Raw genomic sequence first — 26,205 nt, 5'->3', positions numbered from 1 at the left:
GTGACCGGGCCATTGAAACAGTTGTTGTAATCGAGGTCACTGGCACAAGTGCAAGCACTGGCTGCTAAACTCTCTCCAAAAGGTATTGTTCCCCAGGTCTGCTGCGACAGAGCTGAGGCTGTCTGCCCCAGATATGACGGCACCAACTGAGGCGTTGGATCCATTCAGACTGTTATGGTACCTCAGCTTAGCTATTTCTGCAGCCTGGTTCACCACAGTACCCTTTTGCTTGAAAAACTGGCACTAGTTTGCCAGCTATTCCAGACAATTTGCAACTTTATTCCCTACACCAAACCAACAAACAGCAGTTTTTGTAAAGATGCACCTCACCGAGTTACCTGCAAAGGAGCAATTTCAAGATGGAAAACATTTTACTGAAGGCACTTTTACCAAAGCACCTTTTAAAGACAGTCCATGTAGAATAAATAACAAGGGTGAACAAAAAATGACAAAGCAGAAACAAGAAGTGAAATAGAGCTATTAAACACAAAAGCAGGCATTCTGCCCGGATGGGTTAGACGATTTTAGATTATCCCTTATCTCTTTCTGATGATCACTCAAATACGTGATTACAGAAAAGCATTAGAAAATAAGCAAGGGTAGAGGCAGTATTCTGGACTGTCAATTCAACAGACAGGGAATACAGCTCTTCTCCACACTGGGAATATTTCTCAATTCCACAAATAAGGATAGGAGAGAAATAATTCAGAAAAATGGGGGCAGGGAAGGAATTAGGGAAAGTCTTCATTAGAGCAAAGCAAGCACAAACTACAGGCCAAAGACTCCAAGGTTAGTTTACAGATCCAGAAAGAACTGAAGGTGGGCACAAGGAACATTATCCACTTGAGAAGAAAAAATTCCAGTGCGGTTAAGGGGGCAAATGAAAGAAAAAAAAATAATTGAGATTCTCAAGTAAGCAAAAGCCTTTTGAGGTGCCATGAGTCAATTATATAATTTTCAGCAACCGTGATGGACCAGTCTTCCAGGATAAAAGAAGCAAAGTCTCATGGGGCACAGCAAGAGCTGTGAGATTGTTTTGTTCCTCTCCTCACTTTCTCGCACCTTTGTCCACATTGAAAAAATACAAAGTGACACGTTATAAGAAAAAGTAATTAAAATGTTCTTTCAAGAGACAATAGCTGCATGTAAAACGTTTCCCAGTGAGAAGCATGATGAAGTCATTGAATTTTTTTATGCCATCACACTGAAAAGTAACAAAAATGCAACAACAGAGTTGTTTCACCTGAAGAAATGCTGAACAGTAGGAGTTTTTCAGGATTATTTTAGTTGAGTGTACACTTCCATGTCACACCATCACTTCTTACTTTAAAACAGCTGCAGAAGGCTCCTGCTGTGGCCTTTGCTGTTAGCTGAAGCTCTGATCTTCCTGTCTTGATACAAGTCATCAAGTCACATTTCCTGCTGGAAGTAAAGTGGCAGCCCCTAGGGACTATGCAGCTGCCCAATTTGTAACAGAGATTCTGAAGCAAACATGACTGTTTTTAAAAACTGCATTAAAAATTTGCTGTACAAACCCCAAAATTCTATAGAGTTCTCTACCTTGCCACTCTGCACTTTCCAGGCAGCTGCATTTGAAACAATTAAAAAGAAACATAGGTACTTCAAGGTCTGTGCACAAATGCTAAAGGTTGGGAAAATGTATGGGTAAACTCACTGACATCAAACCAAATTGTGCCCATAGCATAAAACTGAGAAGACAGATCACAGAAAAAGGCTTCAAGGGTATTAGTTGTTACATAGTTAGTACTTAGATGGTATGGACGCTACAGGAATACAATGAAGAGCATTTATAAAACAACAAAAGCTGCAGGTCATGGCACAAAAATATTTTGGATCAGAAGGGAGAGAGGAGAGCAAGACAGAAATTGTTCTGGGCAAGTGCTCTGTCTGCCTACTGCCAAACAACAACAGCTATTGGGTCATTGTTAAAGATGCTGGAAAACAGAAATGCAGGCTACCATCTTTTGAGTCCTGTACTTCCACAATGTTTAGCATGTTAAGAATCAGGTCAACAAAGAGTGCTCCCCAACTGCTGTGATTATGATAAATAACAATTTGGAGGCTAACATACGGCATCCCAGTAAATAACCTCAGTAGTGAAACACAGATATCCTTAAAGTAAGTTCTAAGTTACCAGAGAGTCAAGACTCCTTAACTACCAAGCTAAGTGAAAAACAGTCTCTCTTGTATGTAATTCCTTTTTAAAAAAAGAGAGTCTGTCATAAAGAATATCAAAACCCAAGGAAAGCTGCAAAACACACTGTTCTACTTCAAAACCAAGAATCACAGAATCCTACAGAATTATTAATCTTGTTCTCCAACCCCCCCCAAATAATGAGCAAATCAAACTGGAGTATGTTAAATTGTGTATTAGAAGGGCTCTCAGCTAGGTTCCATTCCAAAATTACTTGAGAGCACATTATAATTAGCAAAGGTATGTGACAGTTTTATACCCCTTTATGATGCATGATTAAAGCCAGGCAACCCAGCTCACCCGTAAGTTCTGCATGCCATCAAAACAGATGTGACAAGGACTGCAATCTACTCCCAGACAGACTGTGAGAAAGCATAGACAGATAACATTTTGGCCATCAAAGAGGTAAGACTACAAAACTAATTAAACCTCAAAAACCCTCTGAGAAGCAGGTAAACTACATTTTATATGAAGTTTTATTAAGCATCTTGTGCATGAGCCTCAGTGTTCCAGCCCGAAACCAAGGATGAAAGCAAGCTCCTATCTTCCCCTCTTAGGTGCAAGAGGGAGCAATGTTTACAGCCTAAAGATTAACAGCTCACAGCCTCAGCATAAGGGTGCAGAACACAAATGACTAGAAATTGCTATTGTAATGCCACTGTGATGGTCTGTAAGACTGCTGATTTTTCCCATGCAACACAAATACCTCCAAGCTGTTTGTAACAGAAAAGTATGGAGTGCTGGCCTATCATAAAAACCCAGATCTAAACTCATCTTCCACACAAATTCTACTTCCTTACACTTGCACATTTTTGTCCACTGAGCACTCAAAAGGTCAATTAGAGGCTCAACTCTTTACCATTAACTAGGGACAAACTGAGTAGAGTAGGAAAGCTGTGCACTGGCCAAGGCCTGTGCCTCTTGAGCTCACAGCGAAAGGAACAAAGGTGATAGAAATAAATCTTAAGGAACAATGAGAACTTTAGGCTTTAAAAATGGAAGGTTATTTTGGATAAATACTACATGGCTGGTTGCATAAGCATAAGCATGAAATAAGCAGCAGGTCAAGTTTGTTTGAGAAGTACATCCAAGCCATCATTTTTCTTTTCATTTATCTACAGTTTTCTGGCTAAAAATCAGTCTAAGATTAGACTAACTAGACCAGGATTAAGCCTAAGATTTAGACTAACTCTTAATGCTTCTTTATTCATAGCATCCTTCTGCATATTGCACCTTTCCTTCTGTTTCCAGGCAGCCTCCTTCCCTATTGCTTCTCCCGCAGTGCTTCAGAACCCACCTCCCCAGAGGTCCAGTAACTCCAGTTTTCCTGGTACTTTCCTTCCCCCATTCCCAATGCTCTGCTCCTGCTGTGCTTCATTCCCCAACTCCTCTGGGAAAAGTACTTTTCTTGTTAGTCCCCTGTCCATTCATTAGCCCCATTCTACAGGAGGTGCTGTTGAAAGGCTGTAGCTGGCTTCCCCTTCAGGCATCTCATGTTTTCCCTAGCACAATCTTTTGGGGAAGGTGCAAGTTCTCCATTTCCTACATCACCTCTTTTATGCAGATGGACACAGAGCAACAGTTGTGAAGGTACTAGGCTGAATAAAAACATGCTTGGGTTACCACTTCTTTTTTCTGCAGTGACAGTATCTCCTTTTATCTTTTGCAGCTCAGAGATAACCAAGCCCATATTTACATGCACACAAACTGGAACCTATACACAATATTGAATCACTACACACTGCTGAGCTGACAGGTGAGTCATGTTACTGTACATGAGCACATATGCACGTGTACATGTGCAAATCTCCCCAAAAGACAAACAACTTGTCAATAACTCACTCATGATTCATGCCTGATTTTTCTTAATTAAAAAAACAGAGAAAGGGAAGTCAATTAAAAAGTGCAACTGCTAAGTGGACACTCCTAGGTCTTGAGAGTTTTGGAGAACCTCAGAATGCTGGTTTCATCAAATTTATCAAAAACAAATCTTCCTCTGTTTCACAAAGGTGAGCAGATGAAGGTATGCAAAACACTTACACTACTACTTTCCCATATTTTCAATGTGAAGAAATAAACTTGGCATGTTTATAAGCAGGATCACATTGCTCTGTAACTATTTTGATAAAGGAGGTATATGTCATTGTAGTCACTTTACAATCAAGCTCCTCAGTACATCAAATTCATTCAGATACACTAAGCACAGCGCAGCTGCCTTGTTCAGGTCTTGAAATCCACTTGGGCTGATTGTCAATCCAGCAGTACAAGAAAACATACTTTTTGGGTGTATATATATATACACACACACATATCATCAGTTGATTAAAAATAGTGTACAAGCACCTATGGTTATGCCTAAGTACTTGCCTAAGTACATATTCTAAGCAACAGCAACTGTTGCCACATTGTCTCCAGTTATGCTTTCTGACTAACACAATTCATGGGAGAAGAACAAATAAAGAGCACCAGTTATCACTGGGAGCACATTTCATTGTGGGAGCAGTGACCTTCCAAAGAATTGTGTTCCACAAAAGTCTGATTTCAGAAGGCTACTTTAGGTGGATGCTATCGAAGTGTTCTCTTGATGTTTCAATGTCCAGAGACACGTCAAAGCACTTTCTGGCATTTTGCAACTGAACTGCTTCCAGTGCTCCTCTTATTTCCAAGAAAATAATTACAATTCTCTCTGTAAAGCAGTGGAGACTTCCATGCAAGTGAGGCGGCTTGTAGAGCAGCATGTTTTATTCTAAGCAATGCATATAAAACATTGACAACGTGGAATCATAGAATCATTAAGGTTGGAAAAGACCACTAAAATAATCTAGTTGAACCATCAACAGATCACCACTAGGCCCACTAAACCACATCCCTCAAATGTGTGATGACTTAAACACTTACTGTGGTATCACTAAATTGACCAAATATAGTTTGTTTGAAACACAAAGAGCAGATGTTCTCTGTATGCGTTAGTGCCACAGCAGAGCATCAAACAGATTTGCATGGGATCTGAATATTTTTTCTCCCAAAGAAGTTTGCTTCATAAAATCAATAACCTGCAACTCCGCCCTAGAAGAGCTGGAATTCCCTTCCACTTAGTGAAGAATGTGGCCTGATTGTTAGTGACTGCTGATCACTGCTATGTCATCACTCCAAAGCTGTGAAACATCCCTGTGACTCTGTTAATTAGCTCCCGTGCACAGCACTTAAGCCACAGAGCGAGGTTACTCACGTGATGTCTCTGCGCTGATAGCAACCTTGAAGAAGGCAGGCGATCAGGTCGCTGATAAACTCCACATCATCCCTGTGAAGAGCAGCTTCCAGTTCCTAATGAGTAGAAAGGAGAGAAAAAAAAAATCTAGCAATCAAACTAATTCCTCAAAATAATACTGTTAGCTTGACAGCAAAAAGAGTCAAGCAGCCTAAAGTACACGTACAGGACGAAGGCATACACTGGGTAAGCTGAACTTCTCCATCATCAAGAACACTACTACTACCACTTCTTCACTGCAAGAGTTTATGTGAGGACCTTGAAAGGGTTTTACTGAATGACACCCTTCAGCCTTTGTCGGGAGAGAGAAAAAAGTGGTTCTGTGAGGTTAAGATGCTATTGCCTAATAACAAATCCATGATTTCTCCTGTGTTCTACTGATGGGCATGAATCAACAGCTTCATTCTTCTTTGTTTTCCGCTCACTATGACTAGCGAGTTCATTTAAGTATGGCCCAAAAAGCCACTCACAAAGAGGAGCTTTAGATGGGTAGGCAGAAAGAGCTGAAAGCTAGCAAGAAAATGCTGCAAAGAAATAAACAAATTGCCTGTTTTTAATTAATTTCTCTTCATTTTTTTCAATAAGGTAGAAAGAAGGGGCAGAGGGGTGTCAGACCTCATGACCCCGCCCCAAGCCCTCAACCCCTGACAGAGCGGTGGAGAGTATTACAGCTTATTTCAGCACAACAGTTTACATAGAGGTGTGATGCAGAAACTCAGCGATAAAAAAGATAAAGTTCTGAAATGTAGTTGGTTTGGTATTTTCACAGAATCATAGAATCATTAAAGTTGGAAATACCTTTAAGATCACCTAGTCCAACCAAACAACTCGTCTCACAGCATATGCAAAATGCATGTTTTTCAGCCAAAGATTTCAAGCTTTACTTTCAAAATGTCACCGAGTTAACTATACTTGTGTTCATTTTCCAGAAAGTCACACACAGTAAGAAAAATCCAGTTCCTGCAAGAGTGATCATCAGCAGTTAACGAAGCAACAAGATTTGATATGGATAAATAACAGAGCCATAAGAAGCTATTCTTTTTGAGTTTCAGAGTAAATAATGGATTGAATACAAACTCCTACTTGAACGTTACTCAACAGACTATTACACAAACGGCTAAGCTAATGGCTACAGAATAAAGGTTAATGGCCAGAGAATAAAGGATAAACGTTTTGGCACTTACCCAATAAAGAAGGGAAAATGCTTTTTTATTAGACCTCAGTAACGGCAGTAATAAAATTATTGATAATAGATTGCAGATTAAATGCTGCTTATGGGTGTTTTTTTTTTCTTTTACTGGAAATGTATTAATAGCATATTTTCATTATGAACACCATTCTTATTTACCTTTTGCAGAGTACCCAGAGTGCTTCATAAGCAGAAGCCTGACACCTGCCCTGTGAAGAATGTATTAAACACATCTATTATGGGAAAACCTGAGGCAGAGAAAGAACAAGGGGCAGCCTAAGCCTGACACAAGAATTCCTGCTGCGAGCTAGGAAATGTCCCAAGAATCTCAGTTCTGGCCTCAAGATGACTACTCTGCCTGATGAGAAGTTGATGCAAGAAGTACAGTTACTGCTTGCCATCACTCAGATAGTGATGTTATTGCTATATAAACAGCAATCATGCTATGTAAATAATAATCAGCAAGTGAATTCTCTTGGTAAGCAGCTAGTATTATGGAGGTGTTGACTTATTTTGCTTGGAAAGGACGACTTTGGCAGTCATCTGCCCTCTAACAAAAAGAAAAAAAAAAGAAAAAGGTATGCGATGTGCTTAGACACCTCCAGAAATGTTCAGGTAGGTTACCACAGGGACCTTGTGAAAAATGACCTGTGAGGAGTCAGAAGAAAGGGGAAAACAGTAAGCCTCCAATTGAGGATATCCCTCCCCCTTTCCCTCACCCACAGTACACTTGTGCACTAAAGCCGTCAGTCACCAGCCTGCCTTTGCGGGGATGTGACAGCCTTTTGTACGAAGGGATATTTAAATTGCTTCCCGTGAGCCCTTTCAGCCTGCTGTTTGACTAGCACTCATTAAACAGCGGCCACAATCCCTTCAGATAGTCCTCTACTGCCAACGATTGTTCTCCAGGCCCAGCAGTGACCTTTACATTTTGGGAGCCCGCAGGTCGCTCAGGGAGATAAGGGACATTCCTGAGGTGCTGGGTGAGGATGGGCATGCAGGGTGGAGCAGTCTCCCCTGCCTCCCTTTGGCCACCTCTGCAGTGGTTATTTGTCCGGGGTGGCCGTTCATCCTGGGAAAAGATAAGGACAGGCTGTCCTGTAAAGCCTTGGAAAAAGATACTGATACTGTCCTATCAAGCTCTGGTCTACTTCTCGTAGGTTGCTGCTTGTGATAGGGCAGGAGCAGCAAGAGGTGCTTTCATTTCCCAGTGAAGGGTCAGGGAATCACAGAATCACAGAATGGCTTGGGCTAGAAGGTACTTTAAAGCCCACCCAGTTCCAACCTCCTCTCACGGGCAGAGCTGCCACCCAGCAGATCAGGCTGCCCAGGGCCCCATCCAACCTGACCTTGAGCATCTCTAGGGATGGGGCATCCACAGCTTCTCTGAGCAGCCTGTGCCAGGGCCTCACCACCTCCTGAGTAAGGAACTTCTTCCTAACATCTAACCTAAATCTCCCCACTTTTAGTCCTATCACTGTGTAAAATGTTGTTCTCCCTTGTGTTTGTAAGCTCCCTTCACATACTCAAAGGCCACAGTGAGGTCTCCCTGGAGCTGTCTGAGCCCCATTCAGCCCAGCACTACCATTTTCTACTTAGGTGCAATTCTCTGGCTTTCTACCCCAAAACATCTGAATGCAGGACTTCCCCCACGTGCACAGGGTGCTGTGGAAATGCCAGGGAGCATGACATGCAGATCTCAACATTTCTGGACCATGGAGCTGGGATCCTCCTGGGTTTGCACCTACTGCTTCAGCCCAGATTGTGGAAAAGGAGGAATAAACCTTGTTTTCCCAGCCCTCCCTTCCAACAGCAGCCTGCAAAGTCCACAGAGAAGAGGTGAGTGAAGCAGGGTAGGGGACTCCCAGGAGAAAGAGGCCACCAAGCCTCGGTCCTCAGGGCAGGGCCTGCCCCTGGGCGCCTATCCCCTGCTCCAGACGGGCCCTGGGCTTCCTCCCTGCCACCATCCCTCCCCCCTGCGCCTGGAACTCTTTTGTTTTTCCCCTTTCTCTTTGAGCACTGAGCTGTGAGCGCAGAAATCTGAACCTTGCCAAAACGCTTTGGGGACAGAACAGAAAGGAAACAGAAGAGGCAGCAAATCAGCAGAGGAAGGGGGGGGACACATCTCCTCCTCCTCCTGTAGCTGGAGAGAGCAAGAGACAGGAGAAAAGCAGGATTCTCCCCCTCTCCAGCTGGCGTCACACCTCATTAGGGAAAAGCCTGTTTAACGTCTTTCCCTCCCCCAGCCCCAACTAAATCCCCTCTGAGTCATGCAGTGGCTGTTGGGAAAAAGCGGCTGCAGGAGCAAGGGTGACCACCTTGCCCGCAAGGAGCGCTGGCCCGCAGCGGGGTGAGCCGGGCCGGGCGAGAGGCCATGAACCCATCCCTCTGCTCCCTGGGAAAGCAGCAGGCAGGGGTGGGCTCTGGCTCCTGGCATGCTGGGAGGTGGCCTCCCTAGGCCCCTGGCCTCTGTTTCAGAAGACAGCCCTGGTTTTAGAAGATGGGCTCCAAAACTGCAGGAGGCCCGGCACGTGTTGCAGCATGGAGGTGTAGGGCTGAGCAGGCTTCAGTTCCGCACTGAAGCTGAATCATCCATGGCTGAATCTGATGGGACATAACCAGTTTAAGCACGGCTAAGCCTTGTCCAAGTTAGCCACCAGTTTAAAAACCCAATCCCTTCAGCTCTATTTCTAGACTGTTACTGTTATCAGCTTTCTACTGCAATGCTCCTAAGTGACTCATCACGCTTTTGCTGAGGGGTTTAGGAGATCACCAAAAGCCACCCGTGGGCTGGGCTGAGCCAGCCCTAACTCATGCATAGAAACTGCAAAACTAAACTGGCTAAATGGAGCCAGGACATTTTCCTCATGTCACCGATAATTACTGAGGACAGGTACTGGGCAAGAGTGTAGCAAATGCATCCCCCTCCTTTCAGTGCAAAACACACCCAGCCCATCCAACCAAAGCAACAACAAGAGGTCAACACAACAAAAACCAAGATGCAGTCCCAGAGCAGAGGCAACTAGCCTGCTGGGTCTGTCAGGACACTCAGCCCCTAAGATGTACTCAGCTCCCTTCAGATATCATTGTGCCCAGCAGCCAGAGCGCTTTCTTCAGCCCGTTGTCATGCTCTCCCTACAGGTGATTGCTGCCATTGTATGGAAGTAAAGGTTCAAAACATGAACCCTACTGAGGCTGCCAGCTTGAGGTGGCAGAGAGGCTGTCGCACTCTGCCCCTATAGCGCATGCTGCAGTGGGTTTAGATGGCTGCAAGTAAAGCCATAGAAAGCAGCTACGGTTCCTGGTCCTGATGGAGTCTCGGAGCCATATTATCTTAATTTCAGTGGCTGGCTGGAGGCACCAACCGTTATCCAAATATTTGAGAGGAGATTACACTCCCAGCTTGACACGCCGCATATCTCACAACTCCCCAGCCCCAACAGACAGCTTGGCAACACAACAGGGCTGGTATTTCTGCAGAGCTGGGGTCGTCACCACCACAGCCTCATGCTCTCTTTCCAGCTGCCCCAGTCCTGTGGGCAATGGTGCGGCAAGGACCTGCATGCCTGGCTCTCTGTATGGTGCTCCAGGACTTTATGGCTTCCCATGCAAAAAGAGCCCCTGGCTTCTCCGGTCTGTATTTGCATCATGGGGAGAACCAGCAGCTCTCCTCAAAGAAACATCATCATCTTCACCTTGTCTCCTGGGGACTACAAGCTGAGCTGGCATTCTGTGGTAGCTCCAGGGGCATGAGGTGAAGGGGTTCAATGACACTCGCTGCTGCAGCAGCCTCTGCACGGCATCTGAGATGTCATGGTGAAAAGCACACACCTGATAAGAGGAAAACATCTGCCCAGTTAGAAAGGGACTGTCATATGGGGAGGGGGAAAAAGGAGGAGCAGCAAAGGGCATCCCTTTTCTTCTTTCTTCAGTTTAGTCCTTAATGTCTGTCAGTACCTTCTGAGACCTCCACTCCTTCCCACAGCTTTCTGTAAGAAGACTTCAAAGGCTATTTCAAACCTGTTGTAAATAGGGACGTAATGTTATGCCAGGGCCAAGCAGAGGTGTGAGATGACATCTTTATACTAGGGAGATGGTTATAAACAGAAACCCAGGGAGAATTTATCTTATTGCCTCCGTATCACAACTCTTTGCAAAGACTAAATCCCATGGTGCTAGCAGTGCAGGTAGCAATAGTTTTCCTCTCCCCCAGCAGCTCCCTTTGGCTATGGATGAGACTGCACAAACACTGAATTTCTTTCACTTTGGCCCATGTAGGTTTCAAAGTTCATCAGCACTCCGCAGTGCTGATGAACACTGTTCATCATGGCACAACTTTCTATGCTTGGTTTATAGACAAACCCTGCTTTTTTGTCCTTCTTTAGCCTCTCTATCAGAATGCTTAAAAATCAGGACAAGCACCAGGCTGCTGGTGAACCGAGACCACTGTGCTGTCGCCTACCCTGCAGCCAGAACCGTGGTGTCTTCTTATACTCCATCCATGTTAACCTGCTGCCTCTGATCTCCTCTTGGGGACAGGGACCCTCCCCTGTTTACACAGCACACTGCAACTTGCTCTGCAACTGGGATTTTTCACTGCTGTGCAATACAAACAAATGCGAGCAGCTCACACTGGGTGGCTAAACTGCACTGAAAAGAGATTTCAGAGTGCTCAGTCCTTCTCCCTCATGACCCATAGCAGCCTACTGGTGATAATAACACTTTCTTCTCCTTCTAGATCATCTTGCCTGCAGGGTAGCCAATTTGGGACAAGAACTACATTTGTTACGAATTTTATGCATTGTCAGCACTTAGATGTAAAACTGCTGCTCACTCAGTTTCTTCCCCCTACAAAGTACCCTTTCAGATGGACAGAGTACATCTGAAGCTCTGATGTAACAAGCGATTCATTTCTGCTTAATAGTTAGACATTAGTACTTTATGCCTCCAGAGTAGCTTTCATGCTAGAGCATCAAAGCACTGTTAAAACATTTAACAAAGCTTTACAGCACCTGTGAAGGAAGGGGAGGAACACACCCCCATACAGAGCAATTTTACAGATGGAGAAACTATCACAAAGCCCAGCATCCTTACCAAGGGCATACTTCACTCTGTGGCAAGGCTAAGAGGAAACCCATAAGGCTTGACACTTGATGCCACTGCCATCATCTTTCTTTCTGAGCAGTTTTATTAGCAGACAAAGCATTTGGAGATTGAGCTATTTCCCTCCAAAGGATCATTTCTCCCTTTCAAAATAATCCCCTTTTCCTTCAGAGCAGATAATCTACACCATTTACCACAAGCCAGTTATGCTGGCTGAGGGGCAGGCATCACACTGGGCACTGAGCTGGCTTTGCATGGTAGAGAGACAGAAATTTCAGCCTCAGCTGAACCAATGGTCACCAGCCTATCATTTGCTGACCTCTTGCAGACCCCACTGAAGACTTCCAAGAAGCCCACGAAGGGCAATTAAGGAAAGCAAGCTCAACACCGGTCTGCTTAAATTTCTAATCAGGGGTCCATGCCTTTTATGGAAACAGCACTGGGGTCATGTCCTCCAAAACAACAACAACAACAACAACAAAACAACCTCCACCAAAACAAATGAAAACACTCCCACAAAACAGATGACCACTATTGCCCAAGCCACAAGTTCAACTCCTCTAGCTGAAAATAACCTTCAAAGACAACAGTATGAGAGGAAACAAAGTCCACTTGTATTGCATCCTGTTTGCCTCTCCGTAAGAAAGATACCATTTATGGGTAAGGAAGAATCTCTCCTGGTAGCTGTGCAGGTATGATTCAGATTGCTAAATTACTAGTAAACTTTACTGTTTTAGGCTTAGAGGTCCCTCAGTAGGGTGTTTTATACACCTCCAACCCTTCTCTCTCCATAAATGCTGGGTTTGATGTTTCCATTTACTAAGTACTACCAGAGGCTGAAGACAATTTTAGCAACTGTACGACATCGTGCCTCGGCTGACAGCAATCACGTGGGCAGGCACAGCACCAGCACAGCTACCTGCTCTTGATGTTGTTTCTGGAAACAACATCACTGGGCTCATGAGGCACCTCCCCGGATGATTCTGCTGCACGATAAATAAGGAACAGCTGATCCCGCGATGTCACCGCCTCCGAGGGTAAGAGGCTTCCTGGGCACCTAGTGGGAGTTCTGCTAAGCTTTTAAGCCCATTGGCAACGTAGTGAACAGTCTGTAGCTCCAAAGCCAAGAGGCTCGAAGTAATAATCCGATTTCAAAGCTCCTCCTCCTCTCCAGCCAAAGGCAGCAAGGGAGGATGAGATCAGACTGTAGATGCTCTTCATTTTAGGTCCGGCCATTGCGCTCATCTGCTCAGCATGAGCACCGGGAAGAGAAAGGACGAATGCCAAAATCTGGAATGGATTGCCTGGCGAAAGTTTCTGCAAAGGTCTCGAGACTTACTGGGAAAATAACGTTTTAAAGGGAATTTTCAACACTCTTGATACCTCCAGCACGACATACCTATGGCCATCCTCCACTTTTCTAGCCCGCCCATCATCCACAGCTCCTAGGGAATTTCCTCTCCTCCACCACGCACCGCCAATGCACAATGCAGCGTGGTATCCAAGCTATGCAGCTGTTTTGCACTCGAGCCATCAAAGCTTTCCTGTACCGGCAAGGAGCAGTGCTCTGGCAATTCACATGGCTCCCCCCACCCGCCAGGTTGCTACGAGCTGCCCCTAGATAAGCACCTTGTGAAAAACCTCTCTTCTCGTGTGCTGAAACAAACAAAAAGCACAGATCGTCCTCTGAGAATTCAGGTGATTCCCTGACACCCCTTTTGCCCCCTTAATGAAAAGGACAGCCTGGCTTTTGAATGAGGAAAAGGTCTCCGCTCAGCCTTGCTTGAAAAAGCGGGATGAAACGGCGAAATGCATTAAGATAAAAAAAGGCCGTAAAGCCTTGCTTTTCTCTTTCATCTGATCTCCCCAGCCAGTCATTCTTCTGACTCCCCTTCAGCTGCTGAGTGCAGTCCGCAGAGTACCCAGCGCAAACAAACCCTGGCTTGTGGCTCAGCGGGGAGATTGGCCTTAAAGTGCAACTGGCACAAAAAATTCTTCCTCCTCACTTTGGGTCAAACAAAAGACCAGCTGGAGAGAGTCTGTAGCTACGCACAGGTACTTCATGGATTTCTACCACTGCACATAGGAGAGAGATGAATTTTGCGGTGGTGGTACACTGAAATCCAAGTTCCAGCCTTTTGCTGTTGATTTAGCAAAGAAAAACTTGCAGAGACACAATTTGCCTACTGATAACCATCCTGATGATGCGGTCAGTCAGCCATGCAGATGCACAAACTGCCTGTTTGCAAGAGGCTCAAGTCTAAGAATAAGTTCTAAAAATGCACATATATTCTATTGCTTATCAGCTTGTGGAAATGTAACTAATAGCCCTCTTTTGCACTGTTAGATACCTGCCTTAGCAATATTCTGGATTGTCAAAAGCATCCCCTTGCTTGCCTGGGGGAATCTGTGAGTTTGTTCCAAGCTTGCACAGTCCAGACGAGCTTCAATACAAAAATTAATGGCTTTAAGCAAGTTTTAAGTTACTGTAAGAAACAGATGCTACTGTCTGAACACGAGCTGCATACCCCAGGGGACAGGCTTGTCATCAGAAGTGGTGTCCCAAGCCTGTTGAATACTGCAACGTGAGTCACAGCTCCTTACACAACTCTGCCATCTCCTTAACGCGTGTCACCGCAGTATTTTAGTATCACCACACGCACAAGGAGTTACCTCTTTCAGCCCTCAAACTCTACCTCCAGTCCTGTCCAACATCTGTATTCCATCAGGTATTTGGAAAAGCACCCCTGTGCTTTTAAAGCCCTGACTGAGCTCCAAGCATCCCTCCCCCAGCGACCGCTCCCCAGCCCACATCCAGCCCGCGCTCCCAGCCACCCGCTCAGCTCCAACAGAAATCCCGCAGTGTTCCCACTCAGTGCACAGACCTGCCCTGCTCCACTGAGCCCTCATCTTCCAGAGAATGCTGGTGGAAAACCCAACGGGGACCCAGCAGCGTTGCCTAGTGACCAGGGTGGCTGCTGGGAGCAGCTGAGACAAGAGCCAGGGACCCACAGGAATTCACATCCCACTCGCTGCAGCCACGGGAATGGCAGAAGGGAGAAAGGTCTGCTTGGAAAAACAAAGCGAAAAGCTGAGTGTCACAGGGTTTTTAGGCGGTTGAGCAAAGTGGAAAGCTCTGAGAGCTGCTCCTTGTGACATACTCTGAATAACTCGATGCTAACACAGATGGGAGCAACACCCCTTGGCCAGACGTGGCAATGAACTACCAGGTCTGGAAGGAGCCCAGCTCACGTTTGTGTTTGCTAAGGGAAAAGAAACAGAGCCCTTCATGCCTTCAGGAGACGGACGCTCTGTGTTTTACTCCACATCTGGCACCAGTGCTCTATAAAAGAGGTGATGGAGTGTTTGTAGCTGTCTTTCCAATGTGCAGAATGAATATTGTCTTCAACATACACGCCATACAGGAATTCTTCTCCAAGCTTAACTTAATGCTGCCTTTACAGCCAATAAACTCCCAGACCGCTACAAACAGCTGGCTATTTATGCAATAATAGTCATTAACCAGAAACAGCAAATTATTGCTCATAGTAATAATTAAGTTCATAAATGTTAATGCTAACTACACTCTTAAACAGATACTATAAGCACTGTCAAAATTTGAGAGAAGGCCAGTAAACTATTGTCCAGATGCACAAGAACCTTAGGTCTAATACCATAACACTTATTCTACAGACTTTATTTCACAGTACCTTTCTTTTCTCCTAAACTCTTTACGCTTTGGTTGGATGAAATAGCAGATCTGTCCAAAGTGGGAAAAAACGACAGTGACAGATAATTATATAACCAGCTTGTACAAGTGTTATTAGTAGAGCATGGGACCAGGGAAGCCGTGTCTTTTATTCTCACTTCATGAACGCAATGATGAGAACCACACTTCTGTTTGTCTCTCTCTCCTCCCCCAAGCCAACCAGTTAGATGATCTTTGCCCAGCCCTGTAAAACACTTGCAAACTTTGAGTAAAGCAACGCTGAGATCGATGCACTGCTACTTCTCTAGCGCTCAGACAATGGAGATAACAGAATAAAACCAGAACATTTTTCCTCTCTTCAGTATGTTCAGATGAGGTAGCTCCAGGACTAAGGGGGGAAATCAAAAGTTCAACATTTTAGTCTGAAAGGACACTTCCAGGCACTAGCTACTGGAATTCAGATCTTCGGATGTTACCCAAGTGATAAAATGCAATAATAAGAACTTTGCCAGAAGGCATCTCTTTCTCTCTTTTAAAGAATGAATGGAAACATCAGCCATTCTGTATATTAATTAACCATAGCAAAAAAACACACGTGGACCTTGTTCTCAGCTCTCTGCAACTGGATGTCTCTGGAAACCTTTCCTCAGGAGAACAGTTTTTTCCTCCTTTCCCAGAAACGACAGACAGGCGAATCCAAGCAGGAGAAAAATTAAACTGGTGGCAACAGACCTTGAAGGTCTGACGGTGACCTGCAGCACTAAGGTCTTCGAAACTGCTTTCATTTGCCAGAACATAAATTAGATTCTTCTCTAGGTACGGCACCAGGGTTAATGGGAGCTTTATAAAGCCTTCTTTGAACGTACAGATTATCCTTTTCAAAAAAGACTAATCTTGTGGTTTAAAGTACAGTAGTGGGAGCCAGGAAACCTATTCCCAGCTTTGTCAGGCTGGGTGACTTCAGGCAACCCACCTGGCAATTTTCTGTTGTTTTTCAATACACGCAAAATAAAGACGAATACCTAATGCTTAATATTTGTAAGACAACGAGAATCAGCTTGGCTGTTCGCAGACCTCTCAAAGCAGGAGAGCAAGCAGGCTCTTTTCTATGCTGGCTTGCTCCAAACATCAAGTCCCACAGACAACAGCAAGGACAGCTGCACCGGGCAGCTCATACATTCAAGAATCCCAAATCACAACATTGCAAATTAATTTTTTCAGCAATGAACTAAATGTCTCATTCTGTTCAGTGTTTCTGACCAAAGGAGGCGCTCAAAAGGAGCAAACCTGAGGAAATTCACATACTCTTCGTATGGTGCTTTCAATGTCATAGTATTGCTTAAAACTTTCAAATAAAACAAGGGGTTCTAAGTCATACGTTAACCAGCTCCACATAAGCACTGTGCCTTTGTGACACTACCTTGCTTGTTTGAAATTGCACTGTATGCTGTATGGAGCTGGGATTGATTAAAATATGACAGAATTCCTAGTGAATTGCATATAACTCACTTGTGTATAAAGTAATCCCATGATTTCCAGACTTCCTTAGAAGAGGGCGCACAGAGCCTTACTTGTGCTATGCACCACAACATCTCAAAGACTCGCATCTTTCAGGAGAGACTACAGCTGTGTTCTGCCCCAACATTTTGATCAATGCATTCCTATGCTGTTACTGTCCAAAAGACCTACCTGCCCATGGGCATAGGTGACTGCGACCTGGTCGCTCTCAGGACTGAATCCCGCTGTGTTGAAGGGTGAATCCAATCCCACTGTTGGCATTCACATCTCGTGAATCAGCCTCACTAATAAGACTTTAGCAATATGTGTACCAATGACTGCTTCCAACTCATTCCTTCCTAGCATACATAAACCTCAGGAAGCCATGTTAACACAATAACCTCCACACCACTTCTACCCAATCCAAAGAGAAGAAGAAAAAGCTAACAGCACCACCACCACCATCACATCCTATGCTTCAAACTACCAAATTTGCTCACTTCAGAGTTATTCACACAGAAGAAAGTTATCAAAGCACAACAACAAAATATCATTTTGTTTTCCCCTGAAATAGGTTCTGGAAATAAAAATCCACCTATGTGTTTATGGTGGGCAGCCTTAATCAGTGCAGGAGCATATCCACAGCTGGCAGTCAAGGATCAGCATTCAGAACTATTTCCTATTTCCATACTGACTTCTAGCTGGGGAGCAAAGTTAGGAATTTGCTTGCCCTCTCTTCCCATGATCTAAGGAACTGAAATCCCAAAAAAGTCACGCTAACTTTGGTGTAAACTAAGGTATCATAGCTATTTTTTAAATAAAAAGCAATTTACTTTTTTTTTTCCCCCGCTAACAGCACTTGCAGAAGAGCTACAGCATTTTGATCCATTGCTATTCATTCTTCCCAACACACATCCAACCTCCCCCGCCCCTGTGTGCTTATTGGCTATATAGAAGGTAAAGCAGTGAGGAACACTAAAGGATTAATTCTCACAATAGCAGCAAGCAGGAGTCCCAGTTCCTGGGGAGGGGTTAGGGGGGAGAAGGATGAGCATGTTGACTGTATCACCAGTCTTTGGACTTCCTCACCACGATTTCCCATTATGCCCAAAGCTATCATAAAAAGGAGCTAACCAAGGAAAGTGTGCCCCAATGTCTCAAATGTAAGAGTGTTAGGGGAATTTTGTTAAACCTGCAAAGACCACAAAAGGGGATTATATGGGAAATAAATGCTAGGTATGGCACAGCCTGGAAGAGAACAGCTAAGGCACAGTCTGCAAACTGTTTTGCTGGGAGTCATGTAATAGCTGAACAGATTTATGATTTTGATGTTTCTGTGTTAGTTAAAATTGATTAGCACAAACTCTTAGAGAAACAGAGAGAAAGATTAAGCTTTTGTCCACCCCCTCTGCCCTGCTCATACTTCCTTTGCCTGGCAGCAGGGGTTTCCAATTGTTCCTGTCCCTTTTTTTAACATCAGAATAGCTCTAGCCCCCGTTTACTAGAGGAGCAGATCACACTGCCAATATCATCGCAAACAGTAGTTTCAACAGCTAATAATGTAAGTGCAATATCACTTATTCAGGTACAGCCTACACAAGGATCTTACTGAGATGTGGTTATATGGAAATTTTTGAAGCGTGTTTCTTTTCCAGCCATAAAGATCATTTGGGACGCAGAAAAGCTGCAAAAGAAGGGTCGATTTTGTTCACTTTATCATCAGCCTATCCCCAGATAAGCCCAGTAACATATACACAAGAGGACTTTGTGTGTCTTTATGATGTTGAAGCTCGCATCAGCCACGTGGACTTCTCACAGCTAAGCTAAGTGAATTGCCCTGGATCACACAGGAAGCCAAATGCACAGCAGTAAAACTGCGTCTAACAACTCACTGACCAGGCTTGACTGCTGCACGAACCCACTTCTAGCTCAGTTTCATTCAGCTTCATGCTCAGACAACGTCTATTCCAATGGACTGACATGGTATGAACGTACATATTACAGAAAGGCATTCCAGCTCCAAAGTCCACATGGGAGCACCTAAGCACAAGATCCAATTTTTCAAATACATAGAGCCCATAGCAACTCCCTGGTGTTGAAACAGGAAGGGATGCCACACTGCTAGGGAACAGAAGGAATCAAGGTAATTTCATCGCTTGCAATGGGGATATGACAAGTGCAGGTCATGCTGCATTTCCTTTGTTGCATTTAAAGCACATTGCAACCCAGGACTTGTGCAGGAGGGCACCTGATGGCAGATGCCTCCATTACAGAGCCTCCCAGTGCCACTCCTCCAGGACAACCCTGGACAAATGCTTCTGTGCTGACAAATGTATGCAGCAAGTACGATGCACTTGTTGCGTCTCCAGCGCTACATGTATGCTCAGCATTTGTGGAGGCTACGCACAGTCAGATCTGTCTGGAAGGCAAACACGTTGTACATCTGCACATCAGTGGTGCAGTGGGTCCAACACAGACAAGAAACATCAGGCTTATTAGGCATAAGCTCCACAGATCACCCGAGTGATTTCTCTCCAAAAACTCCCAGACAGGAACACAGGAGGCCCCAGACTTCCCTGGACTGCTGCTCAAAAACCTGTAAAATTGCTTTCCTTGGGATGCTACCCACAGTGTGATCAGATTAAGCTCTATTAACGCAAGATACTCAGACGGCACAAACTGGAGCTAAACATGAAATTATCTGCACTGGTGTAAAATTATACCTTAATGCACACAGAAACCAGATTAAAAAACAGATGGTGAAGAGGAAAGGAGAAGAAAGAAGAGTGGATTGGATATACATATGTGGATTTTCATTCTGTGAGCTTGGCTGAATCTTAGAGGCACTTTTTATTTCCAGCATAATAGAAAGTTGCCTGACAGCGCTGGTACACTAGATAAGAGGAAAACAGAGCAGATGCTTTTGAAGGGCTTCGTACTATGAATCTTTGGCAGGAATTTAGAGATCAAGGTAGGAGAATGGAGGAAGGAAGCTCTTTCAGATACAGTGGAAGCATAAAAAGAGAGAAGCCAGAGGAAAAAGGAAGTTCTGGAGAAGGAGGAGTAACTCAGAGCCCAGACCACAGGCAAAAGTGCATGAGAAGGCTCAGCAGAGATGCAGCTTGGGCAACAGCCTGAGTAATTCTGAAAGAAGAGGCAATATAGTGGAAGCTGTCAAAAACAAACAAATAATAGTGGGCATGCCTAGGAACAGCATGTGAAACATCATTATACCTCTGTATAAAGAAAGTTTGCCATACACCTTGAACAACACATGCATTTCTTGTACCCACACCTGGGGAAAAAAAAGAACTGGAAAATCTAGAGCAGGGCAACAACAGTAACAAAAAGCTTAAAAGCTTCTGCAGGAAAAACAATTACATAAAACAATGAAAGACTTTCAAACCAGAAATGGCATAGAAAATGAAAGCCTGTAGTCCCTTCAGAAAAGGAATGGATGGACATCAGACAAAATTATCAGGTGAAAAAAGAACATAGACACTTTTTTGTGTAAGCAATGAATCATCTATTCATTTCTTTGCCATGGAATATTATGGACACTAAAACTGTACACATGTTCACAGAAGAAACAAGAAAATTATCAGGAAAAAAAAATGTATCACGGATTGTTAAATACAAAAGACGGTTACTGAGCTGCAAACATGAGCCAGAGGCTGAGAGCACAGTCTAGAGAGGCATCATTGCTCGACTGCCCTATTCTGACACTCTTCCCTGAGTATCTGCCGTACAATAGGAGACAGGATGCTGGGCTAGACGGACCTTTGATCTAACCCTGCACATCCATTCTTGTGTACAAGGCAGAAAAGGGTTTGTATTCCATGCAGAATCAGGCTGGGGATGGCAAAGTTCAAACAGGAAAAAATGTGACTTAAATGACAAATGCAGAAAACATTGGTTGCCTTGATTTGAACGTCATAGAGGAGGAGAAAAACATGAAGGTCCTAAAATCTCCTGCTGCAGCATTAAAACTGAGGGTAGGGATGAAAATCTTCACAGCAAGTATATGTAGGAATGCAGAGAACTTAATTCCAGATGTAGAAGGGAATAGATATTTGATTTTACATGACTTGGGATGTAAGAAGGGAGAGGGAAAAAAGAGTGGATAAAAGAATGGTATCGAAGGAGATTCCCAGCATGTAAGAACTCCACTCTTCTCCAACGCCTCGAGCTACAAGTCGAGAGGAGAGAAAGATGAAAAATGCAGTTTGACACGCTTGTTCAACTTCAGGAGACAAATTTCAACTGAGGCAGCGAGATGATCATGTAATTAAGGCACTGGACAGGCACGGGGAGATCAGGCTTCATTTCCCCCCTGTGCCACAGACTTTCTTCACCATGTTGGGCGTTTCACTTTGTTGCTCCATAAAACTAAGAAAATATTTTCTTAATGCACGGGAAAGCTGTAAAGCTGAATTCTTTGAACATCTGAGATGCACCATAGTGTCTGAAGGAGAATAGCTGGGATAGCAAACACTGAGCACTGGCATTCCCAGGACCACATCTCACCAGCTACTGGGAGCACATGCAGCACAGGATGCAGCCACAGCATGGAGCAGAGGGGCAGGGGAAACAATGCCATCTCTGGACCCAGGGAAATTAAACTTGATATGGTGCAAAGGGAAGAGATATCGAGGCCAGACAAAACATAAGACACAGCATTTAAGGAGCTGAAAAGTTTGCAGTGCCTCTGAAAAACAACACCGCAATCCATAGGCAGGAGTCAGCAGGACACCACCAGGGTGGGAGATGAATAGGATAACTGGGTACAAGGTAACAAGTACTGTAATAGCTGAGTCTACCCTCAGATGCACTTGAGTATTTAGCAACAAAGAAACAATACTTTGCTTCGACAGTTTCAAGGCTTTCTACTGATTTTTCCTCCTACAAACTAAAAAGGAAATTTTTCTTAAGTTGAAGCTATCACTAGAGAAGATACAGACAGACTGACTTGTGATCCAAACACCAGCAGAAAAGCTACAAAAACAGCCACATAGGCTGTTCTGATCTGCTGAAGAATTGCACTCAAACACCTGAGACAGTGTAACATCTTTAAAACTATACCTATCTACAGCTAAATTTGAAATGGTTATAGCCACTACGAAACGAAGCTTTCCCTGAGTATTCCCAACCATTTAAAATTATGTTTTAAAACACCCAAAACAAATATCCAAGAGGTGTTAAAAGACTCACAGACTGAGCAAGCAGAAAACAGAAAAGCAGAGCCCATAAGATATCTTCCCAACAGTATCAGCTGAGCCTTGACAAACGTGGAGTGAGTGGCACAGAGTACGTGCTTCGTTTCTGCCTATTCCTTGTCGCGGATGAAGTTTCCCATGGAACCTGATGGCAGCACCGCCAGGCTGGTGCAACCTTCCTCTGCCTGTCTCCCCATGACTTGATGCCGCTGACACACAGGCTTGGCTGGTTTTTCACTTCTAAAACCAACTGGCTGGCTGTGTTTTCTCTGCTGTGCTCCTTTACAGCCTTTCTATACTTATTTCACAGACACCTGCGGCAACCCAACTCAACGCACAGGAGAACACTAAGCTGCAAGATGAAAGGTTGCTGTCCTCTACCAATTTCTGAATAATATTCTTCTAAGAGGATGAGATGGCTTCCTACGGTCCTGAAGGACCAGAGGATTCAAAACTAAGCAGGTCAGTTGACTAACTGCAGTAAATCACTCGTAGGTGCAAAGCACTGTAAGGAACACCTGGCTCGTTAATAATTTAATACTTACGAGGCCCCATCTGGAGCACTGTGTTCATTGCTGTTGCCCCCAGCATATGGACACAGACCTGTTGGAGCAAGTCCAGAGGAGGCCATGAGGATGCTCAGAGGGCTGGAGCACCTCCCCTATGAAGACAGGCTGAGAGAGCTGGGCCTGGAGAAGAAATCCAGCTCCTGAGAGACATTCTAGCAGCCTTCCAGTGCCTAAAGGGGGCCTATAGAAAAGGTGGGGAGGGGCTCTTCATTAGGAAGGGCAGTGATAGGACATAGGGCGACAGTTTTAAACTACAAGAGGGGAGATTGAGGTTGGATGTTTGGAGGAAATTCTTTACTCAGAGGGTGGTGAGGCCCTGGCACAGGCTGCCCAGAGAAGCTGTGGGTGCCCCATCCCTGGAGGTGCTCAGGACCAGGTTGGATGGGGCCCTGGGCAGCCTGAGCTGGCGGGTGGCAGCCCAGCTCATATCAAGGAGCTGGGGCTGGGTGGGGTTGGAAGGGACCTCAGAGCCAAGCCATTCTATGATTCTATGAATAATAAACCCTAAACAACTTCACCAAGCAAATTTCAAAAGATTTAGTGAAATTTTCATTCAATAGCATTTTCATACAGATAACAAACCAACAATTTATTCCAAAAACGGGAAGAAATGGCTAGAATTTTGTCACAAACTATTAAAATGAACCCAAGTAAATGCATACTAAAGCCATAAATTGCTTTAAAATATTAAAATCATATTTAAGTGAAGATTTATTTCTTGCTTAAATTAGAAAGGAAAAATACACAATTTCAAAAAATCTGTTTAAGCTTCCCAAAAATTTGGAGAAGAGAGGGGGCTACCAAGTCGCTCAGAGTACTTTTTTGAAGAGTATCCAGAGTGAGAACCTTCAGAGAAAGATGGCACTCCCTCAGCCCACCAGGTCAGCACAAGGGTAGTGTGGTGCTGAGAGTGCTGCCTGCAGCCAGCAGCTCCAGAGCAGGAGCTGTAAAAGCACAGGGCAGCCTGCCTCTGTTGCCTGGAGTCACATAAAATTAATTTAAATTGGAAACAAACTGGCCCAGGTAGGACTTGCCTGACTTTCAAACAACGTAAGAGTGAAGCCGCACATTACATATTTTGCTGGCAGCTTGATCGTTAAAACTAAATAGGAGGTGGCAAAGCTGCAGGGCAGGCAATTCATAAGTGAAAAGCAACAGTGGGCTTGGGCATTATGGACACTTATAAACCCTACTTTAGTACCTGGTAAAATGGCTCAATAGGGTAGTTATGACAGTTATATTAATGCAGTGCAGGAGGCACAGATTAGCATGGTACTTACATAAGAAAAATGGGCACCTCCATATTTTCTATAAGGAGAATTGAGACTGGTAGGTATAATTAATTTGAATTTTCAGAAAGCCTTTGGTAATATTAATCACCACAGCCTATTAAGGAAACTAGTCATGGGGTGAGAGGTAAACATCTGTCAATAGATTAAAGCTAATTTAGGAAAAACGAACAGCATGAATAAATGGCCAGTTTTCAAGAGGGTTAATGGGGGAAGTCCCAGGGGCGGATACTATGATCAACATTTAATATATTAAATGATCTGGAAAGGGGCACACACAAAGTGAAATAGGAAAAAAATTGTTGACAATACCATCCTATGTTAGTTAAAAGCGGAGAGAGTTAAAAAAAAAAAATCTGAAGGATCGTCAAGTTAGAAGAAACAAATTTTAGTATATCCAAGTAGAACGTCATGCAAATTGGCAAGGAGAGTTTGAGCTAATTGTAGACGTGGATGGGTTCTACATTAATTGCAACCATTCAGACAAAGATCTAAGTGCCCTCGTGGACAGCACAGCAAAAACATCTGCTTAGTATCCAGCCATTGTCAAAACCACAAACCAGATGTGTAGCTCTGTATTAGGAAGAAATAAAGAATAATATGGAAAATACAATTTTAGTCTCAAACATTACATTCAGCCCATTTGTCTTTGTATAAATATGAAATATAAGAATTCCAGAAGGAATTGACAAAAATTAGAGCTCCAGAAAGAAGCCAGTCTAATTTATTTACAAAATACACACATTACAAAACACAGGCTTGCTGAACTCTAGTTAATGTAAATTTGGATGGCCTACAATCCATCTAAAAAAAAGTTTTTGAATAAGAATTGTAATGATTTTCAAATTTCTGGGCTATGTTCAAGGGTGATAAGTAAGAGGTGAAGCAATCCAAGAACACGATACATAAAGCAGGAAGAGAAAGCCATCTGGATGCACTTATTCTCCATTCCCACTCTCTTTTTCTCCCAATAAGACAGGGGCAAGCAGTTGTCCAACTAAATAAATGACAATAGATATAAAAGTGATGAAAGAAAATACTGCTTCACCCATACGGACAGAACTAACCCACGGAACTCTTCTCTGCAAGGTATTTATTGAAGCAATAACCTCAATAAGATTAAAAACCACAAAACATCAACAATGTCAGCAATTGGAGTAAAGAGAATTCTGCAACTTTCCCACTTGCCTTTGCAGGATTTTATCTTTCTTCCAAAATACCTAATACTAGGCATTGCTCAGGACAGGAAACGAGAACAAGCTGGGCCAGTGGCCCCATCCAGAACCTGCTCAGAAGGTTCAATGCCAGGAGGCGGACATGAAAGTACCTCAAAATGAAAGAGGAAGGAAATGGAGAAGACACGGTTTTAACTTCATTGTGTGAGTTGCATTCAAGGAAAAGATGGTTTAAGTCACCACAAGAGTAGCTGAAAAAAATGCTGAGAAACAGACATGAAATGCTCTAAAACCTTCAGCCTGCTTTTGAAAGTGGTAGGAGGTGATATCAACTCTATTGTTGCTGTCACCAATCTTACCATCCAAACCAAACAGGAGGCTTTTTTTTTGCCTGTGTCTTGTCTACGCCTGCACATTTCATTCAGATTAGAGTGACGAATTAAAAGTAGAAGAGTTGTCATCGAACTGTATCATGCACAGACACAACTTGGAGTGGACACTGTCACAATGCTAAAGGGGTGAAGGGCTGATAGGGCCGGAGGGAGGGCTGCACATCTGCCCTGCAGGTTACGTAATGCGGCCCATATCGGTGCAGTGGGCAAAGAGAAAGATGGGTGTAATATTATCATCCTGATATTCACCCAGCTCTGGAGAACACACCAGTGTTTGAGGAGATGCTGATCTTTCTCCTGTATTGGCGAGGCAAAACATCTCCATCAAAAACTGTTGACTGAGCACTGTCAGCTAGCCTACATCCTTTATGAGAAACCCTGGAGCACTGACTCACATAGCCAGATCACTGTGCATTTGCTGTCCAGTTCCTTCTCATATCTTCCAGTAAATCAAGAATCTCTTGTTTAGTACTTAGTCCAATTCTGCCAAAATAATGGATGTCTGAAGTGTGCCCACAATTCTATTCTCTCAATCCCAATGGCTGCTGAGATGAACCTGCTACTGATCCATTAATATTAACCA

At 44.0% G+C, this 26,205-nt stretch overlaps 1 protein-coding gene across 1 annotated transcript in view; it reads right to left on the bottom strand.

Annotated features, from left to right (window-relative positions):
* Nucleotides 1-26,205, bottom strand: part of LOC110395562 (cat eye syndrome critical region protein 2) — a 98,047-nt gene that overhangs the window by 46,280 nt on the left and 25,562 nt on the right. Inside the window, exon 2 of the mRNA XM_021390151.1 lies at nt 5,445-5,539. The gene's annotated coding sequence lies outside the window, so the exon portion shown is untranslated. The remainder of the gene's footprint in view (nt 1-5,444; nt 5,540-26,205) is intronic.

Source organism: Numida meleagris, chromosome 1 (assembly GCF_002078875.1).
Source record: "Numida meleagris isolate 19003 breed g44 Domestic line chromosome 1, NumMel1.0, whole genome shotgun sequence".
Classification (NCBI taxonomy): Eukaryota; Metazoa; Chordata; class Aves; order Galliformes; family Numididae; genus Numida; species Numida meleagris.
Note: the sequence above shows the minus strand (reverse complement) of the source record. Positions and strands in the feature narration are given on the sequence as shown.